Source organism: Mirounga angustirostris, unplaced genomic scaffold (assembly GCF_029215605.1).
Source record: "Mirounga angustirostris isolate CCGP_5_RB_7025 unplaced genomic scaffold, mMirAng1.0.hap1 SCAF_3, whole genome shotgun sequence".
NCBI lineage: Eukaryota > Metazoa > Chordata > Mammalia > Carnivora > Phocidae > Mirounga > Mirounga angustirostris.
Genome location: NW_026991711.1, coordinates 69,675,717 through 69,699,329, shown reverse-complemented (window position 1 = coordinate 69,699,329; position 23,613 = coordinate 69,675,717). Strand labels below are relative to the sequence as shown.

General features: G+C 35.8%; 2 long non-coding RNA genes across 3 annotated transcripts in view; one reads left to right on the top strand and one right to left on the bottom strand.

Moving 5' to 3' along the window:
• Positions 1 to 23,613, bottom strand: part of LOC123839628 (uncharacterized) — a 360,841-nt gene that overhangs the window by 196,062 nt on the left and 141,166 nt on the right. The window contains exons 1-2 of one of the 2 annotated variants that reach the window (XR_010410046.1): positions 3,534 to 4,554; positions 1,510 to 1,585 (exon numbers count right to left, since the gene is read on the bottom strand). This is a non-coding gene — a long non-coding RNA (uncharacterized LOC123839628). Of the gene's footprint in view, positions 1 to 1,509; positions 1,586 to 3,533; positions 4,555 to 23,613 lie in introns of those variants that run through there. The other variant, XR_008505658.2, reaches the window with a different exon arrangement.
• The window catches only part of LOC123839629 (uncharacterized), a 75,443-nt gene that overhangs the window by 28,826 nt on the left and 23,004 nt on the right, over positions 1 to 23,613 (top strand). The gene's annotated exons all lie outside the window — the stretch shown is intronic.

The window sequence follows — 23,613 nt, the reverse complement described above, 5'->3', positions numbered from 1 at the left end:
CAAAATACCTTGGAGGCTTGTAACTGTCCCTAACCCCCTCCCAACTTGGAAGCATATAATCAGTCACCCATCACAACCCCAGTGCAGCTCTTTCTGCCCATGTGTCCTGTCCCTGTGCTTTATTAAAGCACCTTTTGCACCAAAGACGTCTCAAGAATTCCTTCTTAGCTGTTGGCTCTGAACCCCAACATTTTTCTACATCAAGTGTGATTATAATTATGCCAGAACATGTTAGTCTCCTCTTATATACTCTGAGATCTGTGAGGGCAGGGGATCCTGTTTTATACAACCTTCTGTCTATAGTGCCTAAAATATAGGCTGTCTACATAAAAAATGAATTAATAAAACAATAGTGAATCCTTTTTGTGATGCAAATAACCATACCCTGATCCATTTGGCTTATGGGTTTAGATATTTGTCTGCTAGGTTTTTGTTAATTGTGGTACAACAATATGTCATGTAGCTTCAGAGAAAACAATAGGAAAATTTTCTTAGATACTGTCATACCTGATTTATGTACTAGAATGTCAAAAGGAAATGATTGGAATGACTAAGGAAAATGGTGGAAAGGAAAATGAAAATCCTAGGCTTCAATCTATTTTGTTATTAATTTGCAACCTCAGTTCTCTTACCAAACTGGAAAAGGTATAATAAAAGTATCTGGTTTGAGCTGTATCTCCCCATCCCTAGAAGAGGTACCATTATCTAGAGCAATGTCCAGAAGGCTGGAAATCCTTTGGGGAAGGAAGTCCTTGCTTAGCTGTTCTAGCACACCAGGGGCCAATATCCTTTCCTGTCATCTTCAGCAATTCAGCTTTAGCTGACACTTCCTGAAAAACACACCTCAATATTCTCTCCCTCCAGGAGGCCTCCTTTGATCGACCTCTCAGTGCACAGGTTTCCAGTTTGAACAAAACTGCATTTCATTTGTTATTATTTTGCTTTGTAAACATTCTTACGCATTTCACGTCTGTTCAGGATTCCTAGTCATAATGAAATCTTTCTCAGGGAAACATGTACACATTCTATTTCTTTGATATTCTTTTTCTATACACAGAAGCAACCAGCAGAGGATTCACCCAATGTTGACAAATAAATACATCTGTAGGAAATATTCACCACGTCTTCGACTTTCTCCTCATTTCCAAGCACTCCCCACTAAGTGATATATGGAATATTTAATTCTAATGATTTCTTTCTTTTGTTAATTTAGAAAATATCATAGCATCTTTTAAATTAATTGGAAGTCCTAAATTGCAAAAACTAAAATCCTGCGATGCTGTATCTCAAACCAGAATAGAATAAATATTGTAGTAAGTCAGGAAGCCTAGGTTTTAGTCCTGGTTTCATCCTGATGGACATTACTTTGCATTATTAATGACTATGCATCATTATTTCAGTTTCCAAGTATGTAAAACAGAACAATAAAAATACTCTACCACCGTCATACAATTGGTGGGAAGATTATTTAGATAGGATGGAAACGCTTCAAAAAGAAAAAGCCACTACCTTTGAAGCATCCTCATTTCCTTCCATGTGTTATACATGACACAGTTACTCAGTGGTGTGCTGATAAATGGGCTCTCTGGAGAGGAAAAAAAAGGACCCAATTTATAGCATTTACTGATCTCTTTGATGTAAAGACTCCCACCATGATTGATTTAAAGTTATCAATAGTTTAACAATCACCTTGAAAACTCTTAACTATTAACAACTGGTTCTTGATATAGGCTGACTTTAGCCTGCTACTTTGACAGTAATATTAAATTAGGTCATTAGAATGAAACACACTACCCCCCTTCCCAAATCAGTCATTTTCAGTATGAAAAAGTGAATACTTCTAACCCTCATATAAGTCCTTCTACTATTATATCTATGTGGTGTTCTAGGGTTAGACACCATGGATGCAGGGGAAACAGAGTAATAAAAATCAACACATTGGAGAGTGTCCAAGATGGCAGTGTAGGAAGACCCTGATTCAAGTCCTCCTATGGACACACTGAATCTATGAACTTATATCTACATATAGAACAATTCCTCCTGAAGAATTGAGGACTGACTGAACAGCTTCTGCACAACAAACAATAAAGAAACAATACAGAGAAGAGGAGAGAAGGAAACATAATGATGGGAACCCCATCTCCAACATGGTGACCTGGAGTAGGGAGGGATATCACTGAGGGGCCTGTGCATAGACTTCCCTGCCCTGGGGTATAGCAAAAAAAAGAGCAGTTTAAAGGGCAATTAGACTATAAGTGAAAGAAATCCATTTACTAATCCTAGAGTGTTTATCAAATGGGCAGGAATTACTAGAACTTGTTTTGGAGTTGGAGGCACTAATGATTGCCATTTTTTAGTTCCTTTCCAATTTGATAGTGGGATGGGAGCAGAATCCAAGTGTGCTCTAGCCAGCCTGCTAGAGCTACCTCAGTATACCCTGGGCTCCTAGCCCATACCAGCTCCAGCAGCCTGCTAGAGCTACCTCAGCATAACCTGGGCTCCTAGCCCATATCAGCTCCAGCTGACTGTCCCCCCACATTGTAGCCCCGGTGCCAGGCACCCTGGGCCCTCTGCCGACATCAGCCCAAGCTCCAGCTGTCCTGTCAAAATGGCCCTGGTACAGCATGCCCTGGGACTCCCTGGCCCATGCCTGCTCCAGCTCCAGCCTGCCTGTCAAAGCTGCCAGGCATACACAGTTTACATAGAGGGCACTCCAACACAAGGATATTCCTTCAAGACTGGAAGAGGTAGCTATTCCACCTAATTCATGGAAACAAATACAGAAAATCAAACAAAATGAGGAGACAGAGGAATATGTTCCAAAGAAAGAATAAGATAAAACCCTTGGGGAAAAAAAAAAACCCTAATCAAGTAGAGGTAAGTAATTTGCCTGATAAAGTTTAAAGTAATGGTCATAAAGATGTTCACTGAGCTTAGAAAAAAGAGTGGAGGAACACAGTAAGAACTTCAAAAAGAGTTAGAAAATATAAGAAGAATAAATAGAGTTGAAGAATACAATAACGTAAGTGAAAAATACACTAGAGGGAATCAACAGCAAATTAGTTTATACAGAAGAACAGATCAGCAAACTGGAAAACAGAATAGTGGAAATTAATCAGAACAGCAAAAAGGAAACATAATTATAAAAAATAAGAATTTAAGAGACCTCTAGGACAACACCAAGCATACTAACATCTACGTTTTTGGAATCTGAGAAGGAGAAGGGATAAAGAATGGGGCAGAAAATTTATTTGAAGAAATAATGGCTGAAAAATTCCCTAACCTGGGGAAGAAAGCAGATACTCAGTTCCACAAAGCACAGAGACTCCCAAAACAAGATGAACCCAAAGAGAGCCACACTCTAACTAAAATGGTAAAAGTTAAAGAATTCTGTAATTATCCTAAAAACTACTGAACTGTATACTTTGAATACATAAATGTTATAGTATGTAAACTTAAGAGAGAGCCTTAAAGGCAAGAGAAAAATAAAGAGAGTCTTAAAGGCAGAAAGAGAAAAATAAAGAATCACATACCAAAAAACCTCATAAGACTATCAGTTGACTTTTCAAGAAAAAAAATTCACAGGCCAGAAGGGAGTGGCAGGATGTATTTGATGTGCTGGAAAAAAAAAAAAAAAACAACTAAGAATACTCTACCAAGTAACATCATCATTCAGAGTTGAAGGCAAGATAAAAAGTTTCCCAGACAGATAAAACTAAAAGAGTTCATCACCACCAAACCAGACACAGGAATGTTAAAAGTCTTCTTTAAGTGGAAAAAAGGCCATAACTAGAAATAAAATATATGAAAAAAATCTTAATGGTAAAGTAAATATATAGTAAAGGCAGTGGACAGCCACTTATAAAGCTAGTATAAAGATTAAAAAACAAAAGTAGTAAAATCAGCTATAAATATAATAGTTAAGAGATAAAATAAAAAGATGTAAAATATGATGTCAAAAACAAAACTTGGAAGGGGGTAAAAATGTACTGCTTTTGGAATGCATATAAACATAAGTGACTATCAAGTTAAACAGAAGTATATATATAACAAGACTCATTTATATGCTACCTACAAGAGACTCACTTCAGATTTAAGACACACAGGAACTGAAAGTGAAGGGATGGAAAAAGATATTCCATGCAAATGGAAATGAAAAGAAAGCTGAGATAGCTATACTCATATCAGACAAAATAGACTTTAAAACAAAAATTATAACAAAAGACAAAGAAGGGCATTACATAATGATAAAAGGATTAATTCAAGAAGAGGACATAACACTTATAAATATTTATCTACCCAACATAAGAGCACCTAAATATATACAACAAGTATTAACAGACCTAAAAGGAGAAATTGACAGTGAGACAATAATAGTAAAGGACTTAACACCCCACTCACATCAATGGATAGATCATCCAGAAAGAAAATTACTTAGACCAGATGGACTTAATGGATATATACAGAACATTTCATCCAAAAATTGTAGAATATACATTCCTTTTAAGTGCACATGGAACATTCTCCAAGATAAATCACATGTTAGGGGGACGCCTGGGTGGCTCAGTCGTTAAGCCTTCAGCTCAGGTCATGATCCCAGGGTCCCAGGATCAAGTCCCACATCGGGCTCCCTGCTCAGTGGGGAGCCTGCATCTCCTTCTCCCTCTGCTGCTCCCCCCCGCTTGTGCTCTCTCTCTCTCTCTCTGACAAATAAATAAAAATCTTTAAAAAAAATAAATCACATGTTAGGTTGCAACACAAGTCTCAATAAATTCAAGAAGACTGAAGTCATATCAAGCATCTTCTCTGACCACAAGAGTATGAAACTAGAAATCATCAAGAGAAGAAAACTGGGAAAAACACAAACATGGGGAGACTAAACAACATACTAAACAATCATGTGTCAATGAAGAAATCAATGAGGAAATTCAAAAATACCTTGAAACAAATAAAAATGAAAACACAATTTTCCAAAATCTATGAAATATCACAAAGGTGGTTCTAAGAGGAAAGTTGATAGCAATACAGACTTCCCTCAAGAAACAAGAAAAATCCCAAATAATACAACTTTACATCTAAAGGAGCTAGAAAAAGAAAAACAAAGTCCAAAGTCAGTAGAAGAAAGGAAATAATAAAGATCAAAGTGAAAATAAATGAAATACTCAAAAGCAATCGAAAAGGTCAATGAAACTAAACTGCTTCACTGAAAAAATGAAGCACTGAACCTCTAGCCAGACTCACCAAGAAAGAGAGAGGGACCAATAGATAAAATCAGAGATGAAAGGGAAGTTACAATTGACACCAGAGAAACACAAAGGATCATAAAAGACTACCATGAACAATTACATGCCAAGAAATTGGAAAATTTAGAAGAAATGCATAAATTCCTATAAACAAGCAACTTTTGAAGACTGAATCATGAAGAAACAGAAAATCTAAATAGACCAATTACGAGCAATAAAATGAAATTACTAATTAAAAACTCTCCAAAACAAAAATCTAGGACCAGATGGTTTCACAGGTGAATTGTACCAAATATTTAAAGAAGAGTTAGTTCCTATTTTTCTCAAATTATTCCAAAAAAATGAAGAGGATGAAATGCTTCCAAACTTATTTTATGAGGCTAGCATTACCCTAATATCAAAAACAGACAAAGGCACCACATACACAAAACTACAGGCCAAGATCTCTGATGAACATAGATGCAAATACCCTCAACAAAATATTAGCAAACCAATTTCAAAAATACATTAATGGGATCATACATCATGATCAAATGGGATTTATTCCAGGGATACAAGGATGGTTCATCATTCACACATCAATCAGCGTAATACACCACATTAACAAAATGAAAGATAAAAATTATATAATCATCTCAATAGATGCAGAAAAAGCATTTGCCAAAATTCAACATGCATTTATGATAAAAACTCTCAACAATGTGGCTATAATAAAGGCCATATATGACAAACCACAGCTAATATCATACTCAATTGTGAAAAGCTAAAAGCTTTCTTTTAAAAAAAAAATGTATTTATTTTATTTTTTGAGAGAGAGAGCAAGCACGAGTGGGAGGAGGAAGGGCAGAGACAGAGGGAAAAGCAGACTCCCCGCTGAGCAGGGAGCCTGATATGGGGCTCGATCCCAGGACCCTGAGATCATGACCTGAGCTGAAGGCAGACATTTAAAGGACTGAGCCACCCAGGTGCCCCTAAAAGCTTTCTTTCTAATAAGAGGAACAAAACAAGGATGCTCACTCTCATCATTTTTATTCTACATAGTACTAGAAGTCCTAGCCACAGCAATCAGACAAGAAAAAGAAAAGAGGGCAACCAAATTGAAAAGGAAGAAATAAAATCATCACTATTTGCAAATGACATGACACTATATATAGAAAACCCTAAAGACTACCAAAAAACTATTAGGACTAATAAGTGAATTCAGTAAAGTTGCAGGATACAAAATTAACATCTAGAAATCAGTTGCATTTCTGAACACTAATAAAGAGCTATCAGAAAGAAGAACTAAGAAAACCATTCCATTTTCAATGCACCAAAAAGAATAAAATACCCAGGAATGAAATTTGACCAAGGAGGTGAAAGATTTGTACTTTGAAAACTGTAACATTGATAAAAGAAACTGAAGACAACACAAATAAATTGAAAGATATATTATGCTCATGGATTGGAAGAATGAATATTGTTAAAATTTCCATACTAGCCAAAGCAACCTATAGATTCAGTACAATCCCTAGCAAAATTTCAATGGCATTTTTTCAATAGAACTAGAACAAAGAATCCTAAATTTTTTATGGAACCACAAAAGACCCCAAATAGCCAAAGCAATCTTGAGAAAGAACAAAGCTGGAAGTATCACACTCCCTGATTTCAAACTATGCTACAAAGCTACAAAGATCAAAACAGTGTGTTACTGGCATGAATACAGACACATAGATCAATGCATGAGAATAGAAAGCCCTGAAATAAACCCACACATATATGATCAGTTAATCAATGATTAGAAAGGAAAGAATATACAATGGGGAAAAGATGGTCTCTTCAATAAATGGTTTTGGGACAACTGGGCATGCAAAAGAGTGAAACTGGACCATTATCTTATATCATATACAAAAACAAATTCAAAATGGATTAAAGACTTAAATGTAAGACCTGAAACTTCTAAAAGAAAACAGACAGTAAGCTCTGATATTAGTCTTAGCAATAGTTTTGTTTTTTTGTTTTTTTTTTTTTTTTGGACCAGTCTCTTTAGGCAAGGGCAAAAAAAGCTAAAATAAATAAATGGGATTATATTATCCTAAAAAAGCCTCTGCACAGTGAAGAAAATCATTTAAAAAATGAAAAAGCAACCTACTGAATGAAGGAAAATATTTGCAAATTACACCTCTGATAGGGGGTTAATATCTAAAATATATAAAGAACTTACATATCTTAATATAAAAAACCAAACAACCTGTTTAAAATCGGACAAAAGACTTGAATAGACATTTTTTTCCAAAAAAGACATACAGATGGCCAATAAACATATGAAAGATGCTTAACATCACTAATCATCAGAGAAGTGCAAATCAAAACCACAATGAGATTTCACCTCACACCCGTCATAATGGCTAGAACAAAAAAGATAGGAAATAACAAGCGTCGTTGAGGATGTGAAGAAAAGGGAACCTCCTTCTATTGTTTGTGGGAATGTGAACCAGTACAGCATCTGTGGAAAACAGTATGGAGGTTCCTCAAAACATTAAAAATAGAACTACTATAGAATCCATCATGCGAGTGGGAATACCCACTTCTGGGTATCTATCCAAAGAAAATGGAAACAGCAATTTGAAGAAATATAAGCACCTCTGTGTTCAATGCAGAATTACTTACAATAACCAAGATATGGAAGCAATCTAAGCACCCATGGATGGATGAAGAGATAAAGATAATGTGATATATGTGTATACACACATGCACATGCATGCACACACATGCAATGGAACATTATTCAGCCATAAAAAATAATGAAATATGTATTTTTTAAGATTATTTATTTATTTGACAGAGAGAGAGAGAGACGGCAAGAGAGGGAACACAAGTAGGGGGAGTGGGAGAGGGAGAAGCAGGTTTCCCCCGGAGCAGGGAGCCTGATGCAGGGCTCGATCCCAGGACCCAGGGACCATGCATGACCTGAGCTGAAGGCAGTGGCTTAACCAACTGAGCCACCCAGGCACCCAAAAACAATGAAATCTTGACATTTGTGACAACATAGGTGGATCTAAAAAGTATTGTGCTAAGGGAAATAAATCAGACAAAGAAAGAAAAATACCATATGTTTTCACTTATATGTAGCCTCTAAAAAACAAAACAAACAAAATAGAAACAAACTCATTATAGGAAACAAACTGTTGATTATCAGAGGGGGCAGGTAAAACAGGTGAAGAAGATTAAGACAAACTTCCAGTTATAAAACAAACAAGTAATGGGGATGTAATGTACAACATAGGAAATATAGGAAAATACTATTATAATAAGTTTGTATGCTGACAGATGGTAACTAGACTTATTGTGGGGATCATATCATAACGTATACAAGTTTCAAATCACTATGATATATGCCTGAAAGTAATAGGATATAATAGTATGTCAGTTATACTTAAAAAAAAAAAAAAAATCAACACACTGGGGCACCTGGGTGGCTCAGTCAGTTAAGCATCTGCCTTAGGCTCAGGTCGTGATCCTGGAGTCCTAGGATTGAGTCCTGCATCGGGCTCCCTGCTCAGTGGGGAGTCTGCTTCTCCCTCTGCCCCTCACCTTGCTCGTGCTGTCTCTCTCTCCCTCTCAAATAAATAAATAAAATCTTTTAAAAAAATCAACACATTGATTTTAAAAAATACTTGCTTCTCTTTCTGTTTTGCAACAGCTAACAAGTAAAATCTACTGTGGACACCTAGATAGAACTCAGTGGCTGCAGAAATCTCTTCCAGCTAATCATTCTGCATCCTAAGTGAAATGCAGAAAAATAAATTATTATACCTAATATTTAATGAATACTTAGGATGTGCCTGGCACTTCACGTGTATTCATTCATCTAATCCTCACAACCACCCTGTGTGGACATGTAATTATTTTGCCCCATGTTACATAGGAGGAAATTGAAGCCCAAGTGCATGACAGGAAAAAGGAATAAGAATACAATCCTAGGCAACTTGGTGTCAGCCAGGGCTCTTTACTACCAAATCTGAGCTCCCATTTCTCTGTGAACCACCTTTAGCATAGTATTGATGTAAATTGTTTTCTTCAATGTCTTTAAACCTATTCCACCAATGGGAATAGCTAGTTGCATTTATCGCAATAGTTATTTCCATTTCTACCCTTGGCTTTACAGCAGGAAGACTTAGTGAAAAATTCTGCTTATTAAGAGAGGATGCTAATTGGTTTCTATTAATGGCTCAGATATTCATCCTCATCATCTAATCTTAATTTAGACTATTATTTCTATATGGTAATTGCAAGATTCCCCTGAACTTGATATAGAGCAGGGTAGTGTTTTCTCCAAAACTGTTGAAATAAACAGTATAATACAACCTTATTGCCTAAAGTGAACTCTTCCTGCTTTTTACTATCTGTACAATGTTTCTGTCTCTTATCCTAAACAAAGTTTTCTTACTTGGACTTTGATTTTTTACATTATTGTGAATTTCCTACAAATAGAACTTCACTTTTTTTTTTTCTTTAGCTGCCAGACCAAGAGAAGAATGAAGTAAACATAAAGTGCTCAGGAGACTGGGAAGGACGGTCTTGGTGGGGATTTAGGAGGGAGGTTTGGTTTTTAATGAATCATGGTTTACTGAGTAGAGATACAGAGGAGTGTGGACTGGAGATAATTTTTATGGCAGAGCAGAAGTTATGAAAGGCTAAGCCATAGTTCAGTTCTACCAAGGAAACAGCTGAGAAAAACTGCATAAACCGACCTCATAGAGATCCATTTCATTTTATTAACTGCTACAGGGGAGGGATTCTGTTGTGCAGAACTGTTTATTGTCATGGTATCTTATGCCCTGCTTGGAACTTCTCTATATAAAATGGAAGGAATTGGGAAGGGTGGGGCAAAAGGAAACCTGAGGTAAAATCCAATCCATCTTCTTCGTTGTGGAAGAATTCCCCAGACATCTTTCTTAATGCATACCAGTGAAAACATTTTCCTGATATGCATTTCCTGGATGTATATGTAAAGCAAGTTGCATGGACTCTTTCCACAAGTAGCCGTAGTTCAAAATGTTGATTTGATCTGTGACCTATCAGCCTGCACTGCAGCAGGCAAGCCAGAGTAGGGTTCTATTCTTTGGGTATTAAAGAGGGCACGTATTGAACGGAGCACTGGGTGCTATACGCAAATAATGAATCATGGAACACTGCATCAAATACTAATGATGTAATGTATGGTGATTAACATAATAAAATTTAAAAAAATTGCCTCTTCTAGATAATTTCTGCTCCCTCTTTTCTCTCTTTTAACAACCTCATTTTAGAGTTACAAAAGCCCTTCAGTTATTTTTAGAAGTAAACAATTATATAAATAATCCACAAATACTCAATCCAAATCTTATGCCATAAGATTTTTCTCTCTTGGTTTAGGCTCTGAGTTTCAGAAATACTTGATTAGTTGTAAGTGCTAAATGAACAAAGGAAGTAAGAAGTAGTAAAAGCATGGGTAAAAATGAATGCTCTAATTTGAGTCTTTCTGGTCAGTCAGGGACAAAGCAATTTAAGTAGTAATTTAGCTAGAAGTTATACATTATGAAGCTACATAAAGATGAATTTTCAAAACATTTCCAGTTATAGAAGAGGTTTTCATACTGTGAATGTTATATTTGTAACTTATTTTCATTTTTATTTTATTTAGCTTTTCCATTTTTAATGTTTCTTATAATATATTCACAATGTTAAAGTAAAATAATAAATGAGGGTTAGCACACAGTTGGTACTCAGTAAATTTCTGTTGATTGAATGCATGAATTAAACAATTATAAGCCCTTCCTCAGCCCTAGCCCTAATTTTAGTTTCCAAAGACATGCACTTTAAAAAAAAAATCTGTTCTTTATGACTTAAGTTTATTAGAAAAGTTTTAGGTTCACAGCAAAGTTGAAAAGGCACAGAGACTTCCCCTACTCCTACCCATGTGTAGCCTTCCCACCAGGATGGTACATTTATTACAATTAATGAAATTACACTGACATATCATAAATACCCAAAGTTTATAGTTCACATCACTTTTTGTGTTGTACATTCTATAGGTTTGGACAAAAGTAGAATGACATATGTCCATCATTATGGTATCATATAGAATATTTTCACTGCCCCCCAAATCCTCTGTGCACTACCTATGCACTCCTCCCCCTTTCTACTCCTAGCTCCTAACCACTGGCAGCCACTTTTTTTTTTTTAACTGTCTCCATAGTTTAACATTTTCTAGAATGTCATATAGCTGGAATCAGAAAGTCTGTGGCCTCCTCAGATTGGTTTCTTTCATTTAGTAATATGCATTTAAGTTTCCTCCATGTCTTTTCATAGCTTGCTAGTTCATTTCCTTTTAGTGCTAATATTTTACTGTCTGGATGTACCACAGTTTATCTATTCACTTACTGAAGAATATTGTGGTTGCTTCCAAGTTTTGGCAATTATTAGTAAAGGCGCTATAAACATCTATGTGCAGATTTTTGTGTGGACATAAAGTTTTCAACTCCTTTTGGGTAATCTCAAGGACCGCAATGGTTGTTTTTTATGGTAGCAGTATTAGTTCTGTGAGGAATCACCAAAATGTCTTCCAAAGTGGCTGTTCCATTTTGCATTCCCACTGGCAGTCAGTGAAAGTTCCTGTTGCTCCACATCCTCACCAATATTTGGCACTGTCAGTGTTCTGGATTTGGCCATTCTAGTAGGTTTGTAGTGGTATCTTATTAGTTGTTTTAATTTGCATTTCTCTGATGACATATGATGTGGAGGCTTTTTCATATGCTTACCAGCAATCTGTATGTCTACTTTGGTGAGGTGTCTGTTAAGGTCTTTGGCTCATTTTTAAATTAGGTTTTTATTTTTTTTATTGTTGAGTTTTTAAGAGTCCTTTGTATATTTTGGACGATGGTTCTTTATTAGATGTGTCTTTTGCAATATTTTCTGCCAGGCTGTAGCTTGCGTTCTCATTCTCTTTACATTGTCTTTCACAGAACTTTTAAATTTTAATGAAGTCCAGTTTATCAATTATTTCTTGCATGGATCAGACCTTTGGTGTTGTATCTAAAAAGTCATTGCTTTGTTCAAAATCACCTAGGTTTTCTCCTATGTTATTTTCTAGGAGTCATACTTCTGCATTTTGCATTTAGGTTTACAATCCAATTTGAGTTAATTTTTGTGATGGGTGTAAGGTATGTGTCTAGATTTATTTATTTTTTGCACATGGATGTCTAGTTGTTCTAGCACCATTCGCTGAAAAGATGTTTGCCTCACTGTATTGCCTTTACTCCTTTGTCAAAGTTCAATGGAATATATTTATCTGGGTTCATTTCTGGGCTCTCTGTTGTGTTCCATTAATCTATTTGTCTATTCTTTTGTGAATACCATACTGTCTTGATCACTGTAGTTTATAGTAAGTCTTACTGTTGGGTAGGGTCAGGCCTCCCAGTTTGTTGTTCTTCAATACTGTGTTGACTATTCTGTGTCTTTTGCCTCTCCATACAAACCTTAGAATCAATTTGTCGATATCCCCTAAATAACTTTCTGGGATTTTAACTGGGATTGCATTGAATCAAGAGAAACACTTTTTAACATTCTAAGGGGGTTATCTTCCTATATTCTGAATAACATGTTTATATCACTATTGCTTGGTTTTACATTTAACACATAACTCCTCACTGTGAAAGATGAGGATTTGCCTCCATAACTTACCCAAGTTTCTAGCTCCTTGTTCTAATTTTTGATAGACTTTAGTTCTGTTGCTTGTCTTTGTAACTTTATATGTCATGTTTAAACTTCTATTTGTTGTTTCACCAACTTTAAATACTGTACCAGAGCTTCCCACAATGTTAGATGAGGATATTCATATCTACTTACTTCCTCCTTTCTTTTACTCTTTATGATAATGGTATTTATATTGTTTCATACCTACATTGAAGACTTGGAGATTATTTTTCAATCAATTATCTCTTAAAGTTGAAAAAATAATAGTATTTTCAAAAGTAGAACCATATGCAAAATAGAGTGCTAGGATTATATTTCATTCTCAATGGGTACAATATTCTAACTGCTGTGTCACTTGAAAGAGACAATTCAAAGAATCCAAACTAAGTGGAATTTCTTTCCTTCACTTCTATTGTTCAAAATCATGCCAGAGTTTACTTTGAAATGTATTTTGACACATCTTTCTTACATATTTTATAGCTTTCTTAGCTGTTTTAATTATTTTACTTTCCTCTTGTTGAGAATAGAAACATATTTTCATCTGTTTTTATTTTCATCATTTTTTTCCTAATAGCTCTGCAGTCATTGTATATTGCTTGGAATCCACCCTACTGCCTTTTCTTCTTTGAGTCTAGTGGCTTCCTACTTTTATTTGAATCAGTTGCTTATTAGATATTCTATATAACTGTCATATGCTGGGAAACATGTTCACTGAGTTGCTCAGTGATGTTCATTATTTCTTGTATCCCATGATTTCCTTCCTCTTCCCCCTTGTTCTTTGCAGAAAGGATATATGGGAGGTAATGTACTTAGCCTTTTGATAGCTAAAAACGTTTTGTGTGTCCTTTCACTGAAAATTTGGGTATAATGGTCTAGGTTTGAAATAATTTTCTCTTAGAACTTAAATGTCATTTCATTGTCTTACGGCATTTAGTGTTGATGAGACAACCAATGCCCATCTGTTTCTCATTTTCTGTGTTTTGCATTGTGGAAATTTTAATACCCTTTCCTTAATATTATGAAATTTCATGGCAATTTGTCTAGGGAGAGTTGTTTGTTTTTGCATTCCTTCTTCTTGGGTCTCTGTAGACTCAAAATGTGAAGGACTCCTGCTTCTTTTCAGCCCTGGAAAATTTGCTCTTATTTATTTTACAATTTCCCCTATTTTTTCCCTCTGTATCTGGAACACATACTGGTCAGAAGTTGTAATTCCTGGATTAGGTTCTTTTATCTTTTATGTCTCAGCCTTTCAGTTCCATATTTTGGGAGATTACTGGACTTTAATTTCAAATTTCTATTACATTTTAAAAATTATTTTCAAAATCATGTTTACTTAGGTGTTCTTTCTTATTGTTTCTATTTCACATCATCCTGTTCTTATTTAATGAATATGTTTTTTCTCTAAATAATTTTATCAAGGTACAATTTACATACCGTAAAATTCACCCAATTTAAGTGTACAATTCAATGATTTTTAGCAAATTTATAGAGTTGTACAATCACCACCACAATCCAGCTTTAGAACATTACCATCACCCCAAAAGGATCCCTTCTGCCCATTTTTAGGCAATCTCTGTTCTCATCCTCATTGCCAATTAATCTACTGTCTCTAAAGATTTGCATTTTTATAGACATTTCATATAATGGAATCATACAATATGTAGTCTTTTGCATTAGGTTTCTTTCACTAGCATGTTTTTGAGGTTAATTCATGTTGTGGCAAGTATTCTTTTTCCCTTTTATAACATTTATTTTTGGGGGCGCCTGGGTGGCTCAGTCAGTTAAGCATCTGCCTTCCGCTCAGGTCATGATCCCAGCGTTCTGGGATCGAGCCCCACATGGGGCTCCCTGCTCAGCAGGGAGACTTCTTTCCCTCTCCCTCTGTTCTTTAAAAAATTTTTTTTATTAACATATAATGTATTACTTGTTTCAGGGGTACAGGTCTGTGATTCATCAGTCTTAGACAATTCACAGCACTCACCATAGTACATACCCTCCCCAGTGTCCATCACCCAGCCACCCCATCCTTCCCACACCCCTCCACTCCAGCATAGATGTCTATCAACAGATGAATGGATAAAGAAGAGGTGGTATATATATACAATGGAATATTATGCAGCCATCAAAAAAATGTAATCTTGCCATTTGCAATGACGTGGATGGAACTAGAGGGTATTATGCTAAGTGAAACAAATCAATCAGAGAAAGATAAGTATCATATGATCTCACTGATATGAGGAATTTGAGAAACAAGACAGAGGATCATAGGGGAAGGGAGGGGAAAAATGAAACGAGACGAAACCAGAGAGGGAGACAAACCATAAGAGACTCTTATTAATCTGTGGCAAGTTTTAGTAGTTGATTCCTTTTTATTCCTGAATAGTATTCTACTGGATGGATATATACTATATTTTGTTTAATCATTCATCAGTTGATGGACATTTGGTTTGCTTTCAGTTTTTGGCTCTTATGAATAATAATACTGTATGAACATTTTCATTTAAGGCTTTGAGTGGATGTACGTTTTCATTTGTCTTAACTAGATATTTAGGAGTGAAATTGCTGAGTCCCATGAAAAGATTAACATTTTAAGAAACTGTTAAACTGTTTACCAAGTGACTTCCTGCTCCTTGTTTACGGGCAGGGACATTGAGAGTGGTGAGCTGAAAGTTTCCCTTAGGGGACCATTCAAGTATCTGAAGTATCAGTTATTAGTAGGTCTATTTTCTTGGTCAATTTCCCCTGAAAGTAGATCTTTAATTTCCTGCCTGAAAGTGGGCCTGGGTGAGGGAACTGAGGGCTTTCCTGTTTAATATATAAACTTTGCTTTTCCTCTTACTGTCACATAGTATGTCTGCACTCACTGGGTCTAATGTCCCCAGGTTATTGTACCTCTGGTTCAGTATCTTCAGAGAGTAAATCTCTAGTTTTCTGCCAGACTAAGGAAAGGTAGTTACATAGCTGTGGGGGAGAAAGAAGAGGAAATGGGGTCTAACTGCTTCTGATGTAGATTTATGTTCAAGTCTCCACTTTTAGCTCCTTCTGAACCCCCATTTCCAGAGATGACTGGTGCTTCTATTTCCTCTGTACCTGGGATTCTATGACATATTCAAACTTCTATCTCTCTCCCAAACAGTGCAAGACTCTTGACTGTTTTAGCTCAGATACTGTCTCACATTACTGATGTTCTGATTTTAATTCTATCTTGTTTGTAATGCCCATTCATCAGTATTACGATTATTTTTAGAGGCAATATTTATTTAGAATTATCTGTAAACTGACCATATTGACCACTGCTTCTTGCATTCTAGTCTTTGTTTTCTTTCTTTCTTCTTCTATTTCTTATTTAAAAATTTCCCCTTTTTGAAAAGTGTTTAAACTGACAGGGCCCACTTGACCTTATATAGCAACTATTTTTAAAATCACTTTTGGAAAATATTTTCCCCTTCAGGAACATTCCAGACACAATAAATTTCACTTTTTTTTTTTTTTACATCTTATATTACTGTGTTGGATTTCTCCCTCCATCACCAAAGATGAATGTGTGACTGCCATATTTCATTTGGTAGTTGATTAAAAAATAAGTATAAATTTTAGGAAGTAAAAAAGAGGGAGTGAGGAAGAGAAGGAGGAGGAGGAGAAAAGGAAAGGAGGGAGTGAGGAAGAAAGTGAGGGAGGGATAGAAGAAAGGAAGAAAGGAAGGAAGGGGGAAAATATCATTTTAGGATGTAATTAAGTTTCTTTATAAATCTCATTCTGGTACTGTATTCAAGAAATCTTAGGGGGATGTCTGGGTGGCTCAGTCGATTGAGCATCTGATTCTTGATTCCTGATCTCAGGGTAGTGGGATTGAGCCCTGTACTGGGCTCTGCACTCAGAGCAAAGTCTGCTTGATTCTCTCTCTGCCTCTGCTCCTCCCCACCATAAATAAATAAATAAATAAATAAATAAATAAATAAATAAATAAATAAATAAATAAATAAATAAATACTTTAAAAAAAGGAGAGATCCTAGGAAAATTTCTAGTTCCCTAAGGTAAATAGAGGGACACATGAGATTTTCTTGAAAGATCTAAAGGACAGAAAGGAAAGGGATATCTCTAGAGTACTACTCCTATGGTTATTTCATAAATAACTATTTAAATTTCTTATCCTCTCTTTTGTTTCACTCCAGCTATTCTTGAATAATGGAAGAATAGGTACATAGAATAACTGTTTAACAACTTCTTAGACCTAACACAAAAGAAGTTCTTTATCAATGCATTCAACTGAATTCTAACTGAATAATTCAAATTCATTTATCTCAACAAACGTTTACTGACTGGTGATATACTTGCTCCTCAAGGAGAAACACCTTGACCAAAAAACAGGTTCTGTAGTTTTTAAAAATAGGAGATACATACTCTAAGAATTTGTGTGTGTGTGTGCTATAGTCAAAAGAGATGTGCCCTTGAGTGCGCTCTGTGTGTGCTTCAATACAGTAGGCATAAAGAAAAATACCTCAAAAAAACCTCTGAAATTTGGGAAAGACTGTAAGATCCAAGAGTCATGGCCAAGCTGCTGGCAGCCAAAAGTGAATTAAGATGAATAGATGAACAGTAACAGATGAACTTCTGCTTTGAGGTTATTTTCAGCAGTACCCTGTTTTATCTTAAGTGACCCAGGCATGGAAAAAATGTAGAATAAATATTTCAACCCCAAAGGGTGCCTGTGTTCTAGGTTCACAACATTTAGGATGAATAACACTGGTCAGGATACATGCATCTCTGAGCCTCAGTTTCCGTGTTTGTTAACAAAACAAAGTATGACTTTGCTATGAACATGAGCTTTGAGGTCAGGCATAAAGTCTGGCTCTGCCATATACTAGCGCTTTAAATATGGACACATTACTTAACCTAAGCATTTTTAAATGTTTGTTTTTATTTTTGTTCTCAAGCTGTGAAATGAGAATTACAACAATATATACCTCATAGAGTTGTGAGATTGGAATAATTTAGTTCATTTAAAGCACTTAGTTTTAATGCCTGGACAAAGTAAGTGCCCATAAATGTTATTGTTATTATTATTACTTCAATTTTTAGTGTATTGGCATAATGTCTAAAGACCGGCTGTGATGATGATGATGATGGTGATAAATAATCATCAGAAGTAACTGATTTAAAAAGCCTGCATAATTACTGAGGCTATTTTCCCTTACCCATTTATAAAATGTTGGAATCAAATGGTCCTAACCAAGTATCCTCAAGGCTGTACACCTCATGCACTTAAAGAAAAGAGGGAATTTGTAATGGGCCTTCCTAGAGCTAGTCCTATAAAACCTAGTTTTTACTTCTTGAACATATAGGAGACTTGATTTTCTAACTACCTTGAAGTTAGGTGGGGCCCTGTGACTTGTTTTACCCAATGACAGGTGAATAGAAATGAGATGTTACTATGGTTAGAGGTGGTAAAAAGCCTCTGGAGATTCTCTTCCTCATGTTCAAAGGGTAGAACCAGAGGATTGGATTACTGAATCACTACATATATAACACCTGATCTGGAGAGTCATCCAGATCCATAGTGGATTTTGTATGAGAGAAAAACTTGTTTGTGTAAGGCACTGAGATAATGGGGTTGTTATAACTGCACAGTCTAAGTGATCCTCATTGCTATACTGTTAAGGCCTGAAGTTACTCTTCATTCTGCAGACCTTAAATTCAGAGTTAAGTAGTTATATAAGATGGAGATCAACCAATTACTGGTACAGCTTGGACTAAAATTTTGTTTCCATAAAATTCATAAATTCAATTTACATAGAAGGAAATTCTATGATATTGTTCTAGTGATATCCTAGACTCCACACCTAATTTTTAGGACTAGTGTAAAGAACAGAGACAAGGTAAGTAAGATGCCTAAGACAAGCTTTATCCCATAATGGGTAATTAAAAAAATAACTAATGTTTAGGTTCTCTATTTTTTGAAACCAATTACTATTGCTTTATGCTTCTGCTTGTGCCAAACATGATTAATGACCTTTAATTCTGAATCACTATTAAACTAGGGATTGATAATGTAGCTCAATTTGGGAGCAATTACATTTTTATAGCTTAGGCTGCTGGCACAGAATCTATACTTCACTCCATTTTCATCCATTTAATAAAAATGCCTACCCATTTTTCAAACAATGACAGGAAATTCATTCATATTTTCTGCATCTAGAAACTTTGAGAATTTTAAAAAGCTGAAGTCAAACCCCTGGGAATTATTTTGTCATCATCCTTTCTTGGTCCTAATTACTGTATCCGTACATCTCTCTAATCTTCCCTATCCTTACCTGTGTCCTTTATGCTGTTCCCCCTGTCTTTTGAAATAAGTATTATCACATATTGTAAATTCTTTTTTGTCATACCTAAGATAACATCTGGCTCCAGCATAATTCAAGGACATCAGGAAGCATTCAAACTATTAGTACAAATACAGTACCTTCAGCTTAGAAGGGGCCTTAGAAGTCACCCAACTCAGAGTCCTAAATTCTCATCCAAACAAATGCCTCAAAATTGCTTGAGGTGCTTCTTAAAAATATTGATTCTTAACTGCATCCTTAACTTACTGAATTGTAATCCCCATGATTATAATGGAGTATAGTAAGTTTTAATTTTTTAAAACATCGTTTTCTTACATCTCTCTACCTCGCTCATGTTATTTATCCAACCAGGTTATTCCGATCCCTGCAGTCCAGTTTGTGAACTACTGATCAAATTTCAGTTCCCATCTCATTCTGGAATCACCTCCACAAACCCCTCTGGCAGATTTACATATTGTCTATTATACATATTGTCCCCAATTTGATGGTATTACCCACTATGTTAACTATCTGCTCCTCTATCCACAGCTTTGTATCATCTATAGAGATAATAAAGGAGTGTTTTGTTTTGTTTCTAAAATGTTGAACACAATCTCTGACAGAATCAAGAATGAATGAATGAATACACACACACACACACACACACACACCATGGATATCTCCTCAGGTTGTCATTATTAATGCTTACTGAGTAAATAATACTTTTTCTACAAACATATTTTCCACTTTTAACAGGCATTAAATTCTACTTTTGAAATTGATAGTAGCAATGTTTTAAAATTAATGGTGAATGCTAAGGCATTTTGAAAAATTTTATTCCATTTTTTTTAAGACTGAAAGATTTTCTAGGGCAGTTGTTCCATAGAAATTCAACAGAAGCAAGTAGACTAACATGGAAATATGTATTGGAGCCTTATTCATACTAGCATCAAACTGGAAACAAATCAAATGTTATCAAAAGGAGAATGAATAAACAAATTGTGGTATATTTGAATACCAGAAAACTACTTAGCCATAAAAAGGAACAAACTAATGATACATGCAATGACATGAATGAATCTCAAAAGCATTATGTTGAGGGCACCTGGGTGGCTCAGTTGGTTAAGCGACTGCCTTCGGCTCAGGTCATGATCCTGGAGTCCCTGGATCGAGTCCCGCATCGGGCTCCCTGCTCGGCAGGGAGTCTGCTTCTCCCTCTGACCCTCCCCCCTCTCATGTGCTTGCTCTCTCTCATTCTTTCTCTCTCAAATAAATAAATAAAATCTTAAAAAAAAAAAAAAGCATTATGTTGAGGGACAAAGCCTGATTCCATTTGTATAACTTGAAAGAAGTAGCAAAATAATTTCTGGTGATAGAAGTCAAAAGGTTTTTAGCGTAAGGAAGATTGATTGCATGGAAGGAGGTACAAAGGAATTTCCTTATATAACGGAAAAGTTCTGTATGTTGATTTTGGGTGATATTTACATGAATATGAATACTTCTTAAAACTCATTGAAATGGGGCACCTGGGTAGCTCAGTTGGTTAAGCGACTGCCTTCGGCTCAGGTCATGATCCTGGAGTCCCAGGATCGAGTCCCGCATCGGGCTCCCTGCTCAGCAGGGAGTCTGCTTCTCCCTCTGACCTTCCTCCCTCTCAGGCTCTGTCTCTCATTCTCTCTCTCTCAAATAAATAAATAAAATCTTAAAAAAAAAAAAACTCATTGAAATGAACACTAAAGATCCATGGATTGTTTGTAAACTACACCTCAACAACAGCCACAACTACAGTGGAACATGCAAATTTGGAAAAACCTGCATCAGAGATAGAAATGAAAAATAACAACACTGACATATCTCACAACCTTTATGGAATTGTTGTCCCAATATATAATTTGAATGAGACAACATATAGGTCATAAAGCCCTTATGCACCATTCTCTTCTCTAGAAAGAAAGTAATTTTGCATAGGGTGGGGTGGGGGTACTGGTAGGCCTCTACTGTTACTTGGTTAGTACTAGAAATATTGGTAAGAACAGACTGTAAAGCTTTCATAGATTTAACATTTACCTTGCTAAGTCAAGCAACTCTAGCAGTACCAGACTTCAGTTCATGTATGGATACCATATTGTGTAGACATTCAGAAAGACTGAGTCATGGGGAGGCAAGGTAGAAGCAAGAGAAAATATCTTGACCATAGCTATCTGTACCTCTTTACCCACAGAAAGTGGTTAGGCCTCAAGTTTCTTCTGTGAAGACCTGCATGGGTCTCAATTAACCTTTTACTGGCTTTAGCTCAATAATTTCATACATACGGGTCAATAGTTAGTACACTGATTACACTGATGGTCTCAAATCATATTTCTCTATATATATACATTCTTGTCCTTTAACTCTGTTGTCCTTTTCCACTCTGACATTGAGCTTAGCCATCTGATTTGCTCTGATTAATGAGGGGGTAGAAAACTTGATGCAAGTAGAGATTTGATAAGATGTTTTCTTTTTTCTACTTGCCATCTTGGACCCCTTATCCTGACATGAGAACAGTCTCAAGCTACCTTGCTGGAAAATGAGAGGTCATTTGATGATGGATGAGGTACTCTAGCTAATAGCCAGTCAACTTCCAGGATCAGAGCCATGAAGCTGCCCTGAAGTTGCCTGCAGATGCATGAGGGACACAAATAAAAATCAGAGAAAACTGTCCAGTAGAGTCCAACCTAAATTGTTGTTCCATAGAATGATGAACTTAATATGGCTATTGTTTTAAGTCAATATATTTGGAGTGGCCTGTTATACAGCGATTGCTAGCTGATACACAATATCAAATAAGTCTTCACTTCCGTAAGGAAGAGAAAAATCATGGTGTCACTGAAGAGATGCTGTGGTTCAAAAGGATCACAAGGTCTACCTCCCTTTGAAATATATTTAACAAAAGATAGAAATCTTAGAAAACATTTGAGTTATATTTTTCAACATAATTTGAGAGAATTTTTCAACAATAAAGTTGAAACAGTCATAATTAAAGGATAATCCACAATTTGGAAGGATAAGGCAAATACAATTAACAAATTAAAAACTGATTTAAGCCATGAATAAGAGATTTGATATTGAAACTATTAAGCTTTTTTTTTTTTTTAAGATTTGATTGATTGATTGATCAGAGAGAGCACAAGCAGGGGGAGCAACAGGCAGAGGGAGAAGCAGGCTTGCCCACTGAGCAAGTAGCCCATTGCAGGACTTGATCAGTGGCTCAGTCAGTTAAGCTTCTTCCTTTGGCTCAGGTCATGATCTCAGGGTCCTGGGATGGAGCCTGGCATTGGGCTCCCTGCTCAGCAGAGAATTTGCTTCTCCTTCTCCCTCTGCCCCTCCCCCTACTCGTGCTCTCTATCACACACTCACTCTCTCTCAAATAAAATCTTAAAAAAAAAATTCTAAAAGACGAAATATAAGACAGAAACAATAAATAAATAGAAGCATGCTTTACAGATCTAAATAAATAAAATCATAATCTAAATTTTGAGACTATACTTCTTGTTATGAGAAAAAACAATGATAAAAAGACATTCTGGCAGAATTTTCAAGGATTAAAGATCCTAAAAGCAATTAGGAGAACACATGCAGGTTACCTACAAAGAGAAGCAAGTCAAGTTGGCCTCAGAGTGCTCTTCAAAAACAATAAATGCTAGAAGTAATGGCACAACACCCCAAGTTTCCAGTAGAAAAAGACTGTGACCAAAGTTTACATGTGAGGACCACAGAACACTGTCCTTGAATGTTCTATGGCAGAAACTACAAATTTAAACAATAATTTAAAGAGCATGAAAATGAAAAACAAAAGTGGCTGGAAAGGATTAGCAGGAAAATTTGAACTCAGTTGAAGATACAGAGGTAGATATGGCAATTGTTTTCTTTTATCTCTTCCCCTCCAGTTTTGTTTAGATATAATTTACATATATTATTGTGTAACTTACTGACATACGAAGTGATAACTCAATATACATATATATATATCACAAAATGATTACCACAATCAGGTTAGTTAAAACACTGGTCACCTCATATAGTTACTTTTTGTGTGTGTGCATAGTGAGAACTTCTAAGATTTACTCTCAGCAACTTTCAAGTATGCAATACTGTATAGTTAGCTTTATTCACCATGCTGCACATGAAATTCCCAGAACTCATTTATCTTACAACTGGACTTTTGTCATTCTTGACCACTTTTACCATTTCTTCTCTCTCCCTGTATCTCCCCTGGCAACTACCAATCTCTTCTCTGTTTCTGTGAATTCAGGTTTTTTAGGACCATGTTTAAGTGAAATCATGAAGTATTTGT